Source organism: Miniopterus natalensis, chromosome 11 (genome assembly GCF_054644295.1).
Source record: "Miniopterus natalensis isolate mMinNat1 chromosome 11, mMinNat1.hap1, whole genome shotgun sequence".
Taxonomy (NCBI): Eukaryota; Metazoa; Chordata; class Mammalia; order Chiroptera; family Miniopteridae; genus Miniopterus; species Miniopterus natalensis.
In genome coordinates this window covers 26786639-26808405 of record NC_142091.1, presented here as the reverse complement: position 1 = coordinate 26808405, position 21767 = coordinate 26786639, and positions in this window count along the sequence as shown.

The following is a 21767-nucleotide window of genomic DNA, read 5'->3' as shown; positions in this document are numbered from 1 at the left end:
GAGATGATCTAAATAAGACTTCAAATCAGCTATTAAAAGCACACTGTATGAGATAAAAATAAACACGCTAAAAATAAATTTGAAACACAGAAGTTCTCCCTAGAGAAATAAAAACTATCAAAAAGTAAACAAAAGAAAATTTAGAACTGAGAAACACTATATCTGATACTTTAAAAATCCACTGAGTAAGATCAATAGAATAATGAAGATGTCCGAGAAATGAATCAAAGACAGAGCAATGGAAGCAATACGATCTAAAAGTCAATGAGAGAAAAAAATTATAAAAAGAGAACAGACCCTCAGGAACCTTTGGGAAGAAAGAAATTAGATGCATTAAAAAAAAAAAAAATATATATATATATATATATATATATAATATTTAAACTATATCTACAATGTAACTTTAGGAAAATAATGCATTTCATTATAGGAACAATGAATCAAGCGTATGTGCACTTCTCAATGGAAACCACAGAGACCAGAAAAGAGGGGACCAATACCTCTAAAGTGCAGGGACAGAACTGCCAACCTAGAATTCTCTGTTCAGCAAAGTATCTTCCATGGGGTAAAGGCAAAAAAAATTAGAAATGAAGAAAAACTAAGATAATCTGTTGCTAAAAGACTTTTCCCAAATGAAATGCTAAACGAAGGTTTTTCTGGCAGAAGGGATGACATCAGAGGGAAACCTGAAACTTTAGGAATGAAGGGAGAGCAACATAATGGTAAAAATGTGGGCAAATGTGGGCAAGTGATTGTCTTCCCCTTATGATTTCTTTAAAATATGAATGACTACTGAAAGCAAACATAATACTACTGCTTGGTCATTAGTTCAAAGAGCACAGTGTATTACTTGCGACAATTATAAAATAAAGAGGTTAAAGGAATATGGTTATAAGGCCTCTATATTTTCTCTGACATGACAAAATCTAAGTAGACAGTAAAAATTAAGATATGTATATTTTAATCCCTAGAATAACTTCTAAAAAGTAACACATTGCAACATAACCAAAAAGTCAATAGATAAATTGAAAAGTACTATTACAGTATTTAAATAATCCAAAAGAAGATGGGAGAAAGGCAGATAGAAGAGTAATACCATAGCCACAAACAGAAGAAAACAAAATAGCTGACCATGCTCAATCATATTTATTATCCAATAAATGCATCAATCTCTTTCATTAAATGTAATAAAATGAAAACACAAATTAAGAAAAAATTATTTTCATATTGCACAGAAAAAATCCCAATACCAAGTAACTATAAGTTGTCTATAAGAAACATGCTTTAAATATAATGACATAAATACTACAGCAAAGGAAAATTAAATACCATGCAAATACTACTTACTTAAAAGAAAGCTACAGGAGCTATATATGAATATCAGACAAACTGAATTTCATAACAAGAAAAATTACTAGATGCATTACTTAATGATCTTTAAATTAGCAAGAAAATTCTAAATGTATATGCACTTAAAAAGTGAGCTTCTAAATATATAAGCATATCTTTAATAGAACTAGAAAAAAGAAATGGACAAATGTATTTGCTATTTGAAAGATACTGTTATAAGCATGGAAAAACAAGGCACAGACTGGGAGAAAATATTTGCAAATTATATATCTGGTAATGTACTAGCATGCAGGCTATATAAAAAATTTTCAAAACTCAATAATAAAAGACAAACAATCCAATATAAAAGGTGATTAAAAGGTTTGAACAGAAACTTCACCAAAGATGATACATGGATGTTTGGGAAGCTGGATAATGGCCCTCCAAAGATATCCACATTCTAATTCGAAGAACCAATGAACATACTAACTTATGATGAAAGGGACTTTGAAAATGTGACCTTTAGATGAGATTATTTTGGATTCCCCAGGTGAGTTTAAGGTAATCACAATGGTCCTTAGCAGAGAGTGGATCAGTGTCAGAGATCAAAGATAGAAGTATGGAAGCAGAGGCCATGGAGGAGAGAAGTTATACTGCTGGCTCTGAGCATGGAGAAAGGGGTCACAAGCCAAGGAATGCAAGTGGCTATGGAAGCTGGGAAAGGCAAAGAAATGGATCTTCCCACATACTTCCAGAAGGAGCTCAAATCTCACAACACCTTGATTTTAGCTCAGTGAAACTGATCTCCAGAACTGTGAGATAATAAATCTATGTTGTTTTATAAGCCACTATATTTGTGGTAATTTTTCATAGCAACAAAATATAGAAATATATAGGAACTAATACAGATGTCAAGTTCTTCAGCGAAAACCATCAACGTCATTACCATTTGGGAAATTCAAATTAAAACCACAATAACATACCACTACATAGATACTAGGATGAAAAAATTTTTTAAAAACTAACAATACCAAGTGCTGAGAAGGAAACTGAGCAGTTAGAACACTCATACAATGCTGATGGTACTGCAATACGGTACAACCACTCTAGAAAGAAGTTTGGCAATTTCTTCTAAAATAAAACATATGGCTATCATATGACTCAGAAATTCCATGCTGAGCTATGCACCCAAGAGAATTGACAACTTATATTTACACAAAAACCAAATGCAAATGTTTATGACATCTTTATTCATCTCTATGGGATCTAACAATTGCCAGAAGCTATAAGCAGCCAAAACACAAAATGCCCTTAATTGGTGAATAGAATGAAAAAACAATCATGCTGCATCCGCCATAGAACACTGCTAAGCAATCAAAAGGACTGGGTCAATTACTGCATTTGTGGGTAAACACGTGTAAGAGATTCCAACGGACAGGCAAAACTGGCAATCGGATTGGAGTATTTCGAGTAATGGAAACACCAAGAATGAAAGGCAATAGTAAAAACTCTTTTAGAAAACAATATTATATAAACAGGCCTTTGCACTCAAAACAACCATAGAACTTAAACCAGAGAGCCTATAAACTGTTAAATTGTACAGTCCACATTAAGTGATGAGAGGTTTCAAATAAGAGAGAATCAGGGTGTTTTTTAAACAGTAAGGTAATCAATCTATTGATTGATTAAATGTCTACTGGGCATCCTGCAATCTTGTATTATGACCAATTACTACCACTCCCCACTCCAACCTACACACACACACACACACAGAGGCATATGCACATGTACACACCATCATATCAGTACACGAATCAGTAGCATAACAATCCAAATAATGGTGATTAAATCACTACTAGTTTATGGCAGGACAATAGAATCACAGGTTGACCAAGAATCAATTTTCCTTTAGAGAAACGTAAAATCATTTTCTTCCAGATGAAATAGAGATAAGCCCCCCAAAGTTGGTTTTCTCCCTTTATATTTTCTACAGTCTTGAAAATAACCACATCTACAATTTATCTATGATAGAGACTAGAAGGCCCAACAGTTTCTATTCACTCCAAGTAAAGAATACCAGGGTTTTGTGCTTTCAGGCTTAGGAAATATTCATCACAATGAAAAAAAAAAGGGGGGGAGGGACTTGAAACCCAATAGTTAGAAATTTAGCCTGAAATAATAGTTGTCTCCTCCATACATCACAGGTAGGTTGATTGAAATTAATGTGAAACAATAAGTTATGCCATTTATTCAGAAATATTGCATTGAGCATCAATTATGCACAATGTACCAGGCTGCAGGTAAACTGTGTACATATGACACCTAATATTATTAAAATAACAGAGAACTCAGCAAACTGCTTCCTGCTTGTTTTATTGAAACACAGCCACACCCATTTGTTTATATATTACCTAAGGCTGTTCTGAGTCCCAAAAGCAGAGGTGAGTCACTGTGACATTAACCCTAAGCTCTCAAAGCCAAAACTATTTACTATCTGGCTCTTTACAGAGAATGTTACTGACTCCTGGAATAAAAGATATCAGTGCATACTATCTGTGCACTTGTTTAGAATATATTGGAACTTAATGGAAGACTGGATGAAGTAAATGAAGGAAAAAGAAAAATTGAGGATTGCTCAAAATTTTTATTTAAACAATTGGATGGATTATGGTACCATTTACTGAGACATAGGAAATCAAGGGGAAGGGTAAATTGTGTGTGAGGGTGGGGTGAGGGGCACTGGAAATCAATAGTTCTATTTTGAAATGGTATTGTCTACTCACAGCAGTACTCCATTTCTGAGCCCCTGAAGTTTGTTTCTTTGTATATTTTTACCTTTGATGTCTCTTTCATTCAAATAGTTACACACACCATGCTGCATAATATGGTATAGTACTGACAAGTCCCAATCTGGAGCTAGACTACCTAGGTTCGAAACCTGTCTTCAGCAATACTAGTGATGTCATATAGGGCAAGTTTCTTAACTTCTTTTTCCTTTAGTTTCTTTATTAATAAAATATGAAACAATAATATCTAACTCAAAGTGTTGTTATGACCTTATAATGAGGTGATAAGCACTTAGTATTATTCATCTTTATAATTGTAGCCACTTTGATGGCTGTGCAGTAATATTTCATTGTGGTATCATCTAAATGATCCTGTGCTATCTGGAAGCTGTGGTAAATATAGAAAGAAACTGAGGGGGGAAATGTGTTTTTTGGAGCTGAAGCCATGAAACAATGCCTATGGCAGAAAGCTAATGGATAGAGATGGGCTGAAACTGAGAGACAAAGAGGAGGCATTTGATAGAGCAAGGCCGGGGGGGGGGGTAAGGAGATGGAGAGATAGTATGACCTTGTAGAATTTCCTGACCTCAGTCTCCTATTTTACCTTTAAGGAGTAAGTTATCCCCTAAGATTCAGTCTGGAGGGAAGTGATGGAAATTGGTGAAATGAAACAACAAGAGAGAGAAAGCTAAGTACCTTTTTATATTCAGGACATAATACAGCATCTAAACAATGTATACATAGAGAATAGGACTTAGAAAACAGAATTTAAATTGTTAGTATGTCTGTCTCTCCCACTGTACTGTATGTAAATTCCTTAAGGTGGAAATCATATCATATTTCCTCTTGTATCCAGAGAGTTCATTATAATTTCTGCTGTCTAGTTGGTATCTAATACATTTTCATTAAAAAAATTTTATAAAGAAAGTAGTTCTATATTAAATCACTTCTGTAATTACCCTTAGACATGCCTGAGCATTTCTCAAGAAGGGAAAGGGAAATGCCACCACAAATTTACTTGCTTGAGGTACTAAAGAACTTCCTGGTATTGCAGTGCAATCTAGGCACCTAAAAGGTAGAGCTAAACTGAAATGAAAGAGGACACTGTTCTTGAAGTTGCCATCACAGGTAAAGCAAAGGACTGTTCTACAGTGAAATGAGAGGAGAGGACATGATAGACAATTAAGAGAATTAGTCCATGAGCATTTATAAATGTTGTATGGGAACACCCAGAATTATTTTGTGGAAGTAACAGATGTGGTTTCTGCTAAGAGAAGGCCCAGGAAATACTGCTCCTGTTTTTAAGATAAACATTATGGATCAAGATGGTGACATATTGTTCCTGATTTCATCTATTTTATTTGGGTCCCCAGTTAACAGGTTGTAGTGGCCATGGAGCCCTTTCTGTCACACCACTTGGGAAAGGAAGCAATTTTGCAGCCTGCCCAACTATCGAGTGTAGCCTTCAGTCTCTCCTGACCAGAGAGCTTGGGCAACCACACAGCCCATCCTACAGCCTTGCCCCACAGACAGTCAAGGCAGCAGCCCTGCCCAACCTGTGAGCATAGCCTCTGTCCCCACATAACCAGGGATCCTGAACAGTACCTTTGGGCATCCTCAGAGCTCAGACTATTGTATCCTTCACTGTGGATACAAACTACAGCCACACCCATCAGTGGATCCCAGCTTACAGCCTTTCCCAGTTGCTGAACATGACTTGAGGCCTCACCCAGGCAGGGAACCCAGCTAGTGACCCTGCACAATTGCAGAGCACAGCCTGCAACTACACCGGACCAGGAAGCCCTGGCAGCACCCCTGCCAAACACAGAGCACAGCCTCTAGCCCCACTCAAGTGCAGGATATAACTGGAGGCCCTCTTGACCAGAGAAAGCAGCCAGTAACCTTGCTTGACAACGGAGACCAACCAGTGGCCTACCTGACTGCAAAGTCCAGTCTGCAGCCCTGGACAACTTAGGACATAGCTTGTGGCCCCAACTCATCAGAGAGAGGAGCCTGAGGCCCTGCCTGCAGCCTCACCTGGACATGAAGTCCATCCAGCAGTACCAACCGGTCTGGCGGGAATGGAGCCTGAGAGCCCCACCCTGCCAGGAGCAATTTTTTCCAATTAGTTTTTCTTACATGAAAAAATAATCTTATGGTTTTTTGATTGTGGTAACATGTTGGATATGAAAATATTCCCTCATTCTAATTACTACTACTAAGAAGCATTCTACTTGAAAAGTAGCTATAACCTCATTATAACAACATCCCCAGAGTCCAGCCTCCAGCTGTGCCTTGAAGATGGCACTGACATAGTAATGATGTTCTTTACAATTTCATGTATACAGTCATACACCCCTAATCAACTCTGTGCCAGGCATTGTGTAAGACTCCACAAAAGATAGAGAAATGAAGCAGAACCAGTTTTCCCTCAAAGTACTAATAAGATGAGGCAAGTACATAAATACTGTGAACACAAGCTAGAATGTGATGAACATTTTTGATCTGGGACCCGCTCTTATATAGGAGCCTACTTATTCTAATGTGCTTCTGTGACCTTCTCATGTATAACTCATTTATCAAAGTGTACCAAAAAAACATTTTATTTTACCTTATTTCAAGATTTTCATTCAAAATAGGAACTTGTGCCATGAGCTATAAATATATACCTTCCAAAAAATAGGTCTGCATAATTAGACTAAGCACATTCCCTGTTTTATGCCTCTTCTTTCACCTCACCTCAGGACCTCAAAGCACTAACTTACAGATATTTATGTATTTACTTGCCCCAAACGTTCTACATATACATAAACATGGAATAATACACTTTCACAAGTTGCATCTTCCACTTATCTTTAAAAAGTTATATAAAGAATCTCTTGCAAAAAAAAAAAATAGTGAAGAGCCTAATTGCTCAAGAAGTCTGAACTGGCAATACACTCTAATGATTAAATGACTCTGCTCTGCCTGCCCACAAGGTATTGGAACTGCAGTTAACTTGAATGCATCAATGCATATACAGTAACTAAGATATTACATGTAGTTCCAGGGGAATTGCTATGTTACTTACTCTGCCCTGCAAATGTCACAAGAAAATTTAACAACAGTTGTTCAAGTAGAATTGGCACAATTTTTCTTTTCTATTATTCCTATGAATTTAAAATATAAAGGTATGAAAAGTATACCTCTATATAGAGATTCATCATGAATTAAAATTGTTATGAAAATAAAGTATCCAAAATCATCAAAAAATGACTAAAGAGTTTAAAGCTAAGAGGCCCCCGATTCCTATATTCTCAGATTCTCTTTCAAATGGACATAAATTCAGGACAGTGACAGGAAGTCTTGTATGTGGGTCACATGGAAACTCCAGCAGCTTGCAGGAGCAGAACAAAAGACTGGCTTAAGACAGTGGTGAGATCCAAGTTCCTCTGCTTAATATCAGTCAGGTTTTTCTGCTTAAGTTCAAAATTTGAAAACCCTGTGTGATAGAATTGCCATTGGTGTGGGCCACGGAGAAAACCACACTGAACTCATTCCGTGCTAGTCCATGACACTAAAAATGATAAGAGCTAAGTTAGGAAGCAGCCTATTCTTCCACAGTTTTATAAGTAAGTGTCAGAAAATGGGTATTTAAAGGCTGCTGTAGTCCAGGAAACCTCTGGGGTAATACACAAACCTGCATACACAATATTTCTAATAAGGTAGAAGGTTGATAAGAATGGTAACCCATGGTAACACAGAAAGAAGTTCACCTGGGGAGGTCAGTTTTATTGACTACCAAACGCCAAAGCAAAGGTGTTGATAAATGAATTCACAGTCCATGTCTGCCCTTGCCCTTGGTCTCAGAAACTAGATTTGTTCAGCACACTAAGAATGGAACCCTCTTCCAGGAGGTGACTCGTATTTACCAGATCCATATGGATGAATACATAAAATCATAGTCTGGCCGGGGTGGCTCAGTTGGTTGGGCATCCTCCCATGCATCAGGAGGCCACCAGCTGGATTCCTGGTCAGGGCACATGCCAGCCTGCAGGCTGTCTCCAGTGGGGGGCGCATGGGACGCAGCCTACTGATGGGTCTGTTTCTCAGTGAAGTTTCCATCTCTTTCTCCCTCTCCCTCCCTCTCTCTGAAATCAATAAAAACATATTTCAAAAACTCATAGTCAATTAGTATAGAATGGGAACTACAATATTCAAAGAGAATAGACACAAAGAGATTATGGCCAGTACAACCTCTCTTAGTAGGCAAGCTATATAGCAAGCCAAATGACTATCAAGACGGCAGCTTATTACTTGCTAAAGAGAATTCTAATTGCCAAGTGGGTCAAACATAAGCAATCTTTGGAAGCATATTTTCTTCACATAAGCAAGTTATGTGAAAAACTAACCGATAACCAGATGGTTGCTTATATATCAAGGTCTTGAAACACAGCACCCATTTCGCAGTATTAACAATTATTGACCGAGATTAGGATAGCCAGATCCACCCTCCTGGAAACAGATGGTATACTGGGAGTGCATCCTCTCCCTAGACTATGCTTGGAAGACTAGTTATATACCCTGTTCCTCAAAGCATTCTCCCTGATATTTAAGGATGGTTTTTGAATCCATCTACTCCAAGTCCTTCCTTTGGCTTTGGGGTTAAATGTATCTTCTAGCTATTTCCTTCCCCAATGGAGTTCAAGAAATGAAATTCCACCTCAATGTGATTCTTCAGGATCATGGAGATTTGGGGGGGGGGGGGGTGAGTCAGCTCATTTAATTTTATGGTTTGTTCTCACTTCCTGTTGCAAAACAAAACCATTTAAAGTTGCATAGTATTTCAATTTTTCCTAACCCTGCTTTCTTATCATTGGGCCCACTCTTATTCTTTAAGAGCTGTATGGGTCTCCCATGACAACTTTAGAAGATCTCATGCTTCCTGTCCAGAACCCACTGCCCACCTCTCCCTGGGCAGTGGATTTCCTCAAGTCTGTTATTCTACCTAGAACACACTAAGCAAGTCCAATGAGACTGTGACACTCCAAGATACAAACATGTTACTGATGTCTAAAGATCTCTACACTAGCACAGTCACAAAAATGCCTTATGATTTTTGTAAAAGAACACATGTAACCCCCTACCAAAGAAAAGTACTCATTCATTCTAGGAAAACAAACATTCTGCTAACTTTTTTTGTTACTCGAAAGCCCACCCTGTCCACACTGGAGTTAGCTCTTATGATTATCTTGCAGAGCAGTGCAGGAAAGTTTTAATTTCTTTCTTCCACCTCTCCATCCAACCCAAATTATGCTTGCTAAAATCTATATAGTATAACAAGAAATTAAGAAATAAGCATGTGACTGGGGCATATACATTCTAATTAGCTCCACAAAATCTGGTCTGAGGCTTGAAAAGTTAACACTCAAAAACGATTAAATTGTAGACTTTATGTCTTGAAAGTTGTTGATCAAGTTACCATCTTCCTTCCCAGACTGATAGATGGGCAAAGAATGATGGTTTTCCTAGCTTAGTAATAACTTTTTAATTCTCCTTTTTGTGTTGTTTATTTCCATTGCAGAATCATGTTCCTTATGATGGACACATTGTTTCTTTAGATATGTTAATACCTTAATACCTTAATGCTTACAACTGTATAGTTTAGCTGGCCTGGAAATTCTTTTCTCTTTCAGAGGGCACTCATGGGACAACATTATTGTTTGAGTTTCAAAGTTATTTGAGGGCATTTCATTATTACCCAAGTGCATCACCTCCTTCTGCAACAGAATATATATACACATACATATATATATATATATATATACACATATGTGTGTGTGTGTATATATATATGAAGTTGAACTTTTCATATATAACTCTGTGACTGTACTGACTTGAAGCACATATTCCAAAGCCAGACTCCCTGGGTTTGAATTCCAACTCACCCACATACTAGCCATGTGACTGTTGACAAGTTACCTGTTCCTTTTATGTCTCAGTTTCTCAGCTGCAACATAGAAACAATAGCACCCCCTAATAGGGTTGTTGAAAGAGTAAATAAATGAGTACATGTAAAAGTACTTGGAACAGTATATGGTACACTAAACATTATTTATTGAGCTTATACAATGGGCTGGGCACTAGGAATGTAATGCAGAGAAAGAGAGATATGGATCCTATAAAGGAAAAAATGCAGCATTTTCCTTCCTAATACTCCTTTCACCACTACTTCTGGCCATCAACTGTATGGAGGTTTCTTCCCACACTCACCAATTCTTTGACAACCGATGAGTATCTTACAACTCCACTGAGTTCTGACACTATCTACCTGGACCTTGGGTCAGATCGCACAAGTTAATGGTTCAACTCCCACACACTGGCCCCACTTCAGATGACAATCATAAGTCCCATGTTGTAACCTGGACTTCTGACTAACCAGCTATAAATCAGGGTTGCCCATAACTCCCTTTTTGGCTTTAAAAATTTGCTAGAACAGCTCACAGAACTCAATAAAGCATTTACTTACATTTACCAGTTTATTACATAATAAAAAACATGATAAAGGATACAGATGAAAAGTCAGATGAAGAGAGACATATGACAAGGTCTAGAAGGATCCTGAGGACAAGAGCTCTTGCCCCTGTGGAGGTGGGGTTTGTCACCCTCCTGGCACATGAATGTGCTCAACAAACCCTGTACTTTGGGCATTATTATGGAGGCTTCATCACACAAATACAAGCATGATCTCTTATGATGTATTATTAACTCGATTTCCAGTGTCATTGTGCCCCCACCCTCCTCCCAGAGAATGAAGGCTGAGACTCAGAGTTCCAAGCTTCTGACCATGGTTTGATCTTTTTGGTGATCAGTCCCTATCAAGGAGCCCACCAAGAGTAGCCTCATTAGTACAAAACATGTACCCATCATCCAGGAAATTCCAAGGGATTTAGAAACTCTATGTCCCACACCCCTACCACTCAGGAAATTATGAGATTTTAGAAGCTCTTTGTCAGGTACCAGGTTCAAAGACCAAATATTAGCTGGAACTGGGGCAGAGACAATATGTGTGTGTGTGCATGTATATGTATGTGTATGTGTATATGTATGTACGTATAGGACATTTATGTATTTCTTATTATTTTAGTAGAATATATGAAGCTTATTATCTTTTTAAAGAGACTGACCAAAAACTCCAAAAATATAGGCAAATAAATAAAATAGCTACATGTTGTAATGGAGCTTATGAAAAATTGGAGGGAAGGGAGGTGTGATAGAAAATGATAGAGAAGTTTATTTAGAGTAACCAGGAAAATCTTCTCCCAGGTGCTAACAGTCATCAGGAAAGTGAATGATTTCCAATTCAATGGATTGAGGAGAGAACATTCCTGCCAGTACATACAAAGTGAAGAGCCTGGTATTTGGGTAGCTGAAAGAAGACAGGGTGATGGGAAAGACAGAATGTATCATTTGGTCTAATTCCATAAAGTCAGTGATCTGCAAATATTAATGCAACTTTTCTTGTTATATACATAAGCTGTGAAGCCCAGTGCCTGATAGCCAGTTGCTTCTCATATTGTTGTTTTTTTAATAATTTAAGGCATTTAGCAAGTTCTCAAATGGAGGTAAAACAAGAAATGCTATAGAATCACAGTGCAAAAGAAATTAATTTTACAAATTTACTGATTTAACATGTGTTTTGAGATAACCCGACTTCCCAAGTTTCCATTGATTTTACAATTTTTGTCCCAATTCCTATACTTACACTTATAAAGGGAATTAAATCTGGATGCAAGCTGTAAGACTTCAACAGTGACACCATAAACGGCACTTAAAACTGCTGACAATGATCTCCAGTGAGAAGCAGAGGGAAAGAAAAAGTCTCAGATAGAGCCAGAGAAGGGAGAAAGAGAAAAACACAAATGGTGCAAAAGAAAATAGACTGCAGAAAACCAGCCAAGTGCAAAGAGATCTAAGGACCTGCGACAAGAGAGAGACTGGCATACAGTCCTGAAGGACCAGGGGAGGTCACCTATCCTGATCACTGTCGCAGACAACGCAAGGCTACAGCACCAAACTCTCCTCTGACACTGAATACCCCAACTGTAACTCTAGCATATTTGTATGTAAATGATCTGACCTGCAAGTGTGCACAGAAGAAATTCTGGCAGATGGAGCCAACTTCTATGAACAGAGTAACACCGCAAGTAACATCTGTTTGAAACCCTAGGGCAGTGAACCGGAAAGGATCTGCGAGGTGGTGTGCTTGTTTGATGAGGTCACAAGGAAAAAACAAAAGCCTAGGAGGAAACACAACTGCAGTGACAGGAGCAGCTGTTCTGTAAGAGGGAGTGTCTAACCGGTACATCCAAAAGTTCTTATGTTTATGATCAGACACGTTGATGCCTTAAAGTCACAGGCAGAAGTGCCAGTCACTTTCTAAAACAAGAGTAAACAAAGGTCCCAGATAACATGTGTCCTGCTGTCTTAGCATGAAGTAGAGAATACTGACGGTCAGAGATTGTTAACACAGAGACTCTTTTTCCTGAGTTGTCATCTGATGGGGTTAAGAACACACTACCCCAAAATATGGCATCTTGGCCTATACAGTATTTTAAGATGAAGGAATTTGAAAACAATAGGTTTAGGGAAGACTCTCTGACTGACCCCTTCTCCCCTGAAGCAGGTCATAGGGCTCTCCTGTGAGAGATTTCCTGCCTTCACCTGGAGGAAAGTGGAATCTTTATTTCTGAAGATGGAGGGACACTAACCAGAATATGAACCAACAGGTTTTGCTAAGCTTCCCCAGTTTGCTACCCTGGGGAAGGTGAGAAGGATCCCTGCCGGGGGGAGGTACATTAGGGAAGTTTTTCAAGTATAGTTAAGACTGGACTGAGTCTTCCACGATGAGGAGGACTGGCCAAGCAAAGACAGAAAAGAATTACATTCCTAGACTATTTATTGTTGCTTACAATGTATGTGTTAGGTACATAATCAACACTCTTTATGAATTATCTCCTTTATTCTTTGCAATAATGCAATAAAATAGAAACTAATACTAGTCCCATTTTGCAAATGAGGAAACTGAGATGTAGGGAAATTAAATCACTTCAACTTAAACATTTGGTACCAGAGCCAGGATTTGTTCCTATCTGTGAAACCCCAGAGCCAGAGCTCTTAATAACTATGCTTAAATTCCTGGTATGACTATCAAGTATGTGTTAAATTGGGAAACAGAGTGGAGAGTTAGGCAGAAGCCAGAATTTGCAAGAAGATGTAGGTCATACTAAGGGTTTGGGTTTAAATCTGAAGACAACTAGTAAAGATTTAAACAGAAGAGAATCAAGATCAGAATCATATTTTTATGTGTTTTGCTCTGGCTACAACTTATAGATTTTAGGGGACAAAACCCAAGACAGGGGGATCAGGTAGGTGCTCCTACAATATTTTAGGAGGCAGATGGCAATGGCCTGAAATAGGGTAGTGGTCAGTAGGACAGGAGAGATAGATTTGAGAAATGGGTAGGTTGTGAAGTCAGCAGTTACTCTGATATGAGGGGTGAGAAAGAGAGAGAAATCAAGATTAATTCTTGAGGATCTGTGCCAGTTTGACTGGAGAAATGGGGCTTCCATTACCTAAGCTGGGGACACAGGAGGCAGAGCAAGGTTGAACAGACCAGAATAAACTCCGTTTTTCTAAATTTGAGGTTGAAGCCCCTATGAGAAATTCAATAGAGTTCTAGCAATTTGGACAAAGGATTCCTGAACATAAGAGATTAGCTGATCTCAACTATCAGACCAACCATACAAGGGACATGGAGGTAGTAAATGCAAAATGCCAGAATGCCTGATGCAAGGCCAAGGTCTGCCATCTACTAGTTATGTAAACATGAATAAATTATTTCATCTTTCTGGTCCTTGGTTTACTTCTCTTTAAGATGATTGGACTAAGCAATCCCTAAAATCCCTTCCAATTCTAACTGTTCTATATATTGTCATGATCTTTTTAAAAAAATATGTTTTTACTTGGTCTTATCCCTTAATGAGTTTACCATCTATGAGAGGCAGTGAAATACTGCAGAGAGATGAAGGAGATGGACTGTTATAGCAGGAAGAGTGTAATATTTAAATGAGAATAATTAAACTTGAGTATGACTTGATCTCTCCTTTATTCTACAAACCTTTAAGTTCCTACTATATGCCAAGCACTATATTATGCTCTGTAAATAAAATAAATATGGTTCTGCCCTTGTGAATCGATGTCCTTGGGCAAATCACTTAAGCATTTTTTTTTCAGGTATGAATTTAGGCTAATAATAACTGCACGGCTATTAAGTTAATCAAGTGGTACATTGTACATCAGAACTCTATAAACATGGTACGACTGATGTTACATTATTCTAATTCTCCTCTAAGAATCTCACTCTACCCAGTCACAAAGCATTGTCTTTTATATAATTGAAGCATTAAAATACTATATTTCATCAAATCCTTATTCAATCTAATTCATCATTATTATATACATCACTAAGAGAGAAAAACCTCTGCCAATTAAACAATGACACAATGCTAGGATGCTATCAATTATGATTCATTCTGGCTTCTAAAATGTTAAAATACAAAAAAATAAATTTTATGAAACTGCAAGCTAGCAGTCACCTAGCTGAGTATACATTAGCATGGAGATAACATGACCTTAGGAAATGGAAGTTTGTGACTGATTTAACTTCTTATTTTCACAGGAAAACAAACTGTAAATTAGGAAAAATCAATAGAAACGATTTGTAGGATCTCATAAAGCATTTATCTTGCAAATGACATTTTCACTTGTAAGCTCAGAAGATGGTCCAGATCATACATACTATTCTGATGTGGTCTGTTGAATGGTCTAATGTTCTCCCACAGACATTTGTTAAAAATACACCAGATACAGACACTCTGCAGGGATTTAAGGTGTAACAAGGAGTCACATTCACAACTTGCATTCAAGGACCTCAATATTTGGATTGACCCTAAAGATTGGTGAGTGAGTGGGGCTACCTTAAGGAAATATTTTAGAAGCGTGAGTGAAGGTGGAAAGAGAAATCTTGGCTTTGGATTTTTTTAAAATGTTATCAGTGTCTTAGATTAAGAATACTTTCATTGAGTTTGCAGAAAGTGACAATTTAAAAAAGTAATTAAACCAGAAAAGAAGAAACTAAATGCAAGAAAGACTTGAGGAAGCAATTATCTATTCCAACATGCTAAGAGTCAATAGCTGGTAGTGTAAGATATAGTCTGGAAATTAAAAACAGCCATCTAAATATGGAATTGGAAACAATATGCAAAATAACCGAGACGCCATTGAGTTGTATGAGTTACTTGCATACTGTGGATGTTAACCCCCTATCAAATCTGTGGTTCACAAACATTTTCTCCCTACCCTGTAAGTTGCTTTTTCATTCTGTTGATGGTTCCCTTCACTGTGTAGAAGCTTTTAGTTTGCTGTAAATGCACTTGTTTATTTTTACTTTTGTGCCTTTGCTTTTGGTGTCAAATCCAAAATCATTGCCAAGAACAAAGTCAAGGACCTGTTCCCAATGTTTTCTTTTAGGAGTTTCATGTTGTTAGGTCTTACATTCATCTTCAATTCAGTGTGAGTTCATTTTTGTACATGTTCACCCTCATTCTTGCCCTACGCCCTATCATTCTTTCCTCAACACAGCATTTAAACCCAAGACATCTTTCTGCATTCCTCACCCATGGTTATCATTTTCTTTTCCTTTACGTACTTCTATTCTTACATTCCTTAGAAAGAATCTATGAAAAAAATATTCTCTGGTCTATATCCAGAAGGGCATCATATTATCCATACTTTCTCTGGTTCCCCCAAGACCTACTAATTTCTTATGCTCCAAACCCAGCAAATTTTGAGACAAAGACTTTATAAATTTCTTCATTTTCATAAAATACCTACTTGGACACTAAGCCTTATTTTACTAAAGATGTTTATGAGACTTACAAGAAACTAAAATGATGTTTGAATTCAGCCACAATGTGCTAATTAGAAAAACAATTTTTAAAAATTCAGGAAACCTCCATACAGACAATGCCCAGTTAAACAAGAATATCATAGGCGCCCTGCTAAAATGTTTACCATAGTATTCTTTTCAATGCAGTGTCAGGTTACAAGATTAAAATACTGTCTCATGTAGTTCCATTAAGCAAGAGCCACTGTGTGTGGTTTTGAGATTATTGCATTATTACCTCTATGCATTTACCATTCATTAACATGGGAAGATGACTCTGTGCAATCAACATTTGTTTAGATGCCATGTTTTTTGTCAAGTACTTGGGTAGCAAATGTCACTAAGCTAAAAAAAAGCATTTCTTACACATGCTTGTGCAACAGAAAAGAATCTTGGGAAGTTGATCCTGTCTTGTTGCTGATTTCCAGTGCCAGTCAGCTTTGAGAGCCACATTACCAGGTGGTTCAGGCAATGCTGACAGCTGGTGAAGATGGGCTAGAGCAGGCAATGCATCACTGCTTCCGAATCTTACCACTGTAGGCCGTTGAACTGGGAAACTCACCTGACTGACATGAAGTTAGGTAAGTACTAAAATGAGTTACGGATCACTTCTGTTAAATTGATTCAGATTTCTAGATGACACCAAATAACAAAAGATAATCTCCTCATGTCATCTAGACACTTTGCTAAGGCTCCTCAATGTAGTGTCTTTAACCACAGGTTAAGGGTGGAACAACTGATGAAATGTTCTCTAAGGCTGTCATCACAGATCATTTACATGAAAAACTGGCACCGATGTTCATGCTATATGCTAGACCAGGGTCAGCACATATTTTGTATAAAGAGCAAAACAGTAAATATAAAAGGCCATAAATCTCTGTCACAACTACTCAACTTTGCAGTTGTAGCGTGAAGTATTCGTAGACAATACATAACTGGGTAAGCATGGATGAGTTCCAATGAAACTTTATTTACAAAATAGGCAGTGGGACTAACTCCACCTGTAGGTGGTAGTTTACTGATCCCTGTGCTAGATTATGACCTCCCAGAAAGCTGATGACAGGTGTGAGGGTGTTAATCCCAGCAGCACAGGTGTGTGTGTGTGTGTGTGAGAGAGAGAGAAAGAGAGAGAGAGAGAGAGATTCTTCCCGTCACCCTGAAAGGCTCATGGGTTCTGAATCTATCCAGGTGTAGAATGGAGTTGCAAGCTTCGGATCAGCCTTGATGAGGGCAGAGAAGCAGAGCATCACATGTGTGATTAACTGGGTATGTCCATCACAGACCCACCTTCCAGAGAAAATCAAGCATTGTTTCCTTCACAGATTTTATGGGTTGTAAAAAATAGTTCAATTTTTTAATGTATAGTGTGTCCCCAAAAATGTATGCACACACTTTGAATAATTATAAAGGCAGTGTTTATTAAAATATATTTCATTTTCAAAATTGAGCTATCAGCTGTTAAAGTGTGCATACAGGTTTTTGGGACACCCTGTATATGTTTATTTTTTATAGAGAAAAATAAAGTATCTATTTATAGGAAAAATAAATTCTCACTTGTGGTAGGTATTCAATAAATCTTGAATAAATATTTCCATCAATTAATACATCAATGAACTAGAACTAACATATAGATCACAACAACTTTTCTGATTGGCATTTAAGCCACTAATTTTCCCCAGTCCATAAGAAAGAGAACGCTGCTGATAGAGGACTGTCTCTCCCCAGTACCACCAAAATTATATCAAGAGTTAAGGACATATCACCATGGCTGCAGTGGCTCAATTGGTTGGGTGTCATCCTGTGTACCAAAAGGTTGCCAGTTCAATTCCAAGTCAGGGCACATGCCTGGGTTGCAGGCTCGATTCCTGGTAGGGGGCATGTAGGAGGCAGCCTGATAGATGTTTTCCTCTCACATCAATGTTTCTCTCTCCTTCTCCCTCTCCTTTCTCCTCTCTCTAAAACTCAATATAAAACCTTAAAAAAAAAAAGAATCACGGACATGGTGACTTTGCTTCTCAAAACATTCTTGAGGCCTCATGCCTTAATACAACAACAATAGAAAACATTAGTAAGAAAACACAAGGGGAAAGCACAAATTGGGAAAAGCCTGGACCACAGCAGAAAAGAGAATGTGCATTTATGGTAAAGTCAGGTAGAGGCCGGCAACAGGGCAGAGAGCACTAGTTGTTGTAGAGCCCTGGCTGTTTCCCCAGCACTGTGCTTTTTAAATGTCAAGTACAAGGTTACAATGACAGTTGTCAGCAGAGAGGAATTACAGACCTGCAGAACCACTCACTCAATGCCAATGATTCAACCCTCTTCCCTCAGGGAGAAGTCTAAGTAAACAACACACAGATAACATTTACCTGACATTTTCTCTTTCTGCACCTTGATTGGCAATCCACCAGTAATTCATGTTCCCTTAGGCACACCTCCTGGGATCCACATAATTCTCAGAAATCTTGAGAGAAAATGGACAACTTGCCTCCCGCCCCCAATCTTCACTCAGATTCGGCTCCTAAATGACCTCACTCTTACCTTGGGATAAGAAGACTAAACATGTCAGGAAAACACAGGCAACCACAAGCAGACCAGTGGGGTCTCAGAGTCCCCGACAGCCAGCTGACGAGCTAACACAATTACCCTGACTCACCACTGCCAATTCTGTCTGATGGGAACAAGTGGCCTGTGTCTTATCTGGACAGGAAATCATGTCATCGCCACTTTTTCTTCGAGCTCTACACAAGGGAGGCTCTCTCAGCACCCATCTTAATTCCCAATGAATGGCAACTCGGTTGCTGAACAAAGTATTCCTGAGAAGCTCTGGCAGGAACTATTTTGATTCAGGATGGAACACAGTATTTGGTATTTCTGCTTGCCCCACCCAGTCCAGCCAGAGATCTGGGCCTACCTGCTCACAACACTCACAGTGTGGCTGAGACCTGTTTTCTCAGCAAGAGTTCCGAACTGTGTACCTTGGTTTCTCACATGGCCCTGACAGAACTCCATCCCACTTACTACCCAGCTGGGAAGTTTGGGATTGCTCTGTCTCCCATTTCTGATGCCTTACTCAGTTAACTGATTAATAACTGATGTTGACTTCCTTGCTTTTGCCCCTTGTCTCTCTAGGAACTTGAAACACAATCTCTTTCTCGCTCTTTCTGCAACTGGCCTTTATGGATGAAAACCCAGCGGACCAAGTTCTTACATTCTTGACAAGTGTCTGCGCCAGCTAGACTTCTGGCCTCTCTAACATGGTGAGTCAAAATGTATTTAACGTAAATAATTACCTGAAAAAATAAATATTTCCACTATTGTTTATAATAATAACACTTTTCTGTATCTTATTTTTGTCATTAATCAAGTTCTTAAAAATAATGAAAAGAGCATCATAAAATTTTAAAATACTGAAATTTTATTGTTTTCATTCCAATTTAAACCATGGAAGAGAATAAGAAATTTGAAGTTCTATCTATTTCCCTACTCATTTCCATTCTATTCTCTTTCTCTCCAAAGGCAACTGCTTTTATTAATTTGGTATGAAAACTTCTAAACTTCTACACGTGTATATGCACATCCATAAATAACATGTAGCATTACCTTGCATATTTTTAAATACTATTATGCTGCACATGTTAAACAGAAATGTGTTTTCACTCAGCATTGTCTTCACCACATATCCATCAACCTATTTATCTATTGTCAGTTGTCTCTCAGCGTACCTATTATTTGTTCATTCATTTTAAACCGATGAACAGTATTTTATTATATAAATAAATAATATATTACACATTCATTTCCCTCCTGAGGGACATTTAAGGTGTTTTCAAATTTTGTTCTTATAATGCTTCAGTGGACATTATAGACTCTTCTATACTCATATTTCAAATGTGGTTTTCCTAGAGCACTGTTATCAAACGGTGTTAAACCTACTGGAGTGTTATCAGGTCAATTTCTTACATTGAGACCATCATTTTAAATATGACAGAACAGAATAAAACAGAATCGAATTGCTAGAATAGAACAGAATACCAGGGTTTCTAAAGCATATCGTTGCAGACTATATACACAGATGATCACCAACAGTTCCTCTTGTCCCAGCATGTTCAGGTCCCCTCTCGAGACCTGGTATCTATTACCCCTCCTCTTGAATACAATCAGGCTTTATGACATCCTTTGGCCAACAGAATGGTACAAAGTTTATCCAAGTTCTGAAGTCTGGGTGTGAAGAGGTCTGGCATGTTCTGCTTTAATTCTAACAGAGCCCTGAGCCACCACGTAAAGACATCCATCTACCCTTCTGGAGAGTCCATGTAAAGAGAGAGAGATCCAGCTACTCTAGCTTTCAGAACTGAGATGCTAGACATAGGATTGAAACCAACTTCAAACAGTCAACCAAAGTCTCACTCTTCAGGATGATGCTTTTCTAGAAATGACTCAGGAGACAGAGCGATAAGCTTCCCAGCTGGGCTCAATCTTGAATAAGGAATTGTAAACAAATATATGGTTTCTGTTTCAGTCTTCTGAGTCTTAGTTTGGTTGTATTGCTCTTGCACTTAATAAGAGTAGGAATATTGAAATACTCAATATAGGCTATGTGACGCTGCTGGATCAAAACCTCCAAAACTACTGGTTTGTAAACTCAAAGGCCTATTTATCAGTCAGTCTATATGTGCATTTGGGGTTGGCTGAGAACTCTATTCTACACCTCACTCGAGGACACAGGCTGGCAGAGCACGTAACCTCTCAAAAGTTTCTAGTCACCATGACAGAAAGAACAAAAAATAGAGAAAACTTTGCACTAGTAATTAAATGATTTAGCACAGAAGTGATACACATCACTTTTCCTTATGACTCATAGGTCAAAACTTATCACATGACTCACTCAAGCTTAGGGACTCCACTACGAGTATTCAGGCCAGATTTAAAGATCATGTAGCAACAATGCAGGGAGTCAGCAATATTTTGTGAACTACATTATTTCTGTGGGCTCTGTGTCTACTTTGATGTAACCTGCATTTTTTCACTGTGTTGTGATTTAAAGAAAGAAAAGAAAATCAGCTCTAAGGTATATTTTTCTCAGGGTGAAATGATTAGATGAGAGAGCAGGGACATTTTCAACTTTCCCTGTTGTATGAAAATACTTCCAAAGTGGCTGCACCAATTTCTACTCCAGAGTTCTGCAGAGCAGTCATGCCCATCAGTGCTTTCTGAGAATTCTCATTCCTTCATATTCATACCAAAACGTAGTATCATTAAATTTTTAATTCAGGTAATTTGTTATTTTTTAGAAATATCCAGTTTTTCCTTTTATTTGTATGTCCTTAATAATTAGTGAGGTTCAGTATTACTTTATACATTTACTGGCTATTCTAGTTCATTTTCTGTGATATGCTTGTTCGTATCCTCTGCTTATTTTCTGATTTTTTTTTCCTATTGGAATTTTTAATAAGTTCTGGATACTAATATTGTTTTCAGTAACATATTCTCCCCATCCTTCTATTTGTGATGCACACTGTATCCCTTTTCTTAGCAGCTTTAAATGTGTCAGTCTTTTCCTTTATGATTTGTCTTTTCAAAAAAAATTATTTCCTACCCTGAATTTATAAAGATGTCTAAATGGACATACAGGCTGACTAATAAATAGGCCTTTGAGTTTACAAAAT